We start from the raw sequence: 1,577 nt of genomic DNA, 5'->3' as shown, positions 1-1,577 counted from the left end.
GGGACCCACCTGGAATTTGTAGTCAGAAGATTTTTCTGCCCTCACAAAAATTTACAAACCCCACCCGCTCAAAATTTGGACTTGGAAGATTTTTCCGCCCTCACAGAATTTACAAACCCCACCCGCTCAGAATTTGGCACTTGGAAATTATGAAACCCTGCCTGCCCAAAATTTGTACTTGGAAGATTTTTCCACCCTCATAGAAATTGCAAACTCAACCCGCCCAAAATTGCATTGATTACGAACCCGACCCACATGGAAAGTGCACTTGGAAGACTTTTTCGCACTCGCAGAAATCACAAAACCGCACCCGTGGGGAATTTGACACTTGGGGGATTTTTTTGCCCTTTCGAAAATTGCAAACCCCACCAGCTTAGAATTTGGGACTCAAGAGACTTTCTTCCCCCTTGTGGAAATTTTACAAAACCCCACTCGCTCGAAATTTGGCACTCGGGAGATTTTTCTACCCTAGCAAAAATTTCTACAAAACCCCTCCCTCTCGCCCGAAATTTGGCACTTGGGAGATTTTTCCACCCTGGTAGAAATTGTAAACCCCACCCGCCAAGAATTTGGCACTTGGGAGATTTTTATGCCCTCGCAAAAATTGCAAACCCCACCCGCCCGAAATTTGGCACTTGGAAGATTTTCCTGCACTCGCACAAATTGCAAACCCCACCCATCGGGAATTTGGCACTTGAGAGATTGTTACGAGCTCGCAAGAAAAAACCTTGCAAACCCCACCCACCTCAAAGTTGAAAAAGGTTTTACGAATCGAGGTGACAGAGGGCTGAATCTCAGTGGATCGTGGCAGCAAGGCCACTCTGCCACTTACAATACCCCGTCACTTATTTAAGTGATCTGCAAAAGACTCTTCTTGCCAACCACTTGAAATTAATATCCAAGGTTGCTCCAACAGGCTAGTGCACCAATTGGAGATGGCTAATGACATGGGCCCCTGGGAGTTCAAGAGCACCCCTTCTGTGCGTCGCGATGTAGCCGGAGAGAGATATGCGCCACATCTAGCATGGATTCTGACTTAGAGGCATTTAATCATAATCCAACACATGGTAGCTTCGCGCCACTGACTTTTCAACCAAGCACGATGACCAAATGTGTGAATCAATGGTTCCTCTCGTACTAAGTTGAATTACTATCATGGCATAGATCATTAGTAGGGTAAAACTAACCTATCTCACGACAGTCTAAACCCAGCTAACGTTCCCTATTGGTGGGTGAACAATCCAACACTTGGTGAATTCTACTTCACAATGATAGGAAGAGCCGACATCGAAGGATCAAAAAGCAATGTCACTATGAATGCTTGGCTGCCACAAGCCAGTTATCTCAATGGTAACTTTTCTGACACCTATAGCTTCAAATTCTGAAAGTCTAAAGGATCGATAGGCCATGCTTTCATGGTTTGTATTCGTACTGAAAATCAAAATCAAATGAGCTTTTACCCTTTTGTTCCACACGAGATTTCTATGCTCATTGAGCTCATCTTAGGAAACTTGCATTATCTTTTAACAAATCTGCCACCCCAGCCAAGCTCCCCACCTGACAATGTCTTCCGCCCA

General features: G+C 44.9%; 1 pseudogene; it reads right to left on the bottom strand.

Annotated features, from left to right (window-relative positions):
• Window positions 1–766: 766 nt before the first annotated feature.
• Window positions 767–1,577, bottom strand: part of LOC149578920 (25S ribosomal RNA) — a 3,058-nt pseudogene continuing 2,247 nt past the window's right edge.

The sequence above is a fragment of the Cupressus sempervirens genome, chromosome 1 (assembly GCF_028749045.1).
Source record: "Cupressus sempervirens isolate cs-2001-9-10 chromosome 1, ASM2874904v1, whole genome shotgun sequence".
In the NCBI taxonomy this organism is placed as follows: Eukaryota; Viridiplantae; Streptophyta; class Pinopsida; order Cupressales; family Cupressaceae; genus Cupressus; species Cupressus sempervirens.
Note: the sequence above shows the minus strand (reverse complement) of the source record. Positions and strands in the feature narration are given on the sequence as shown.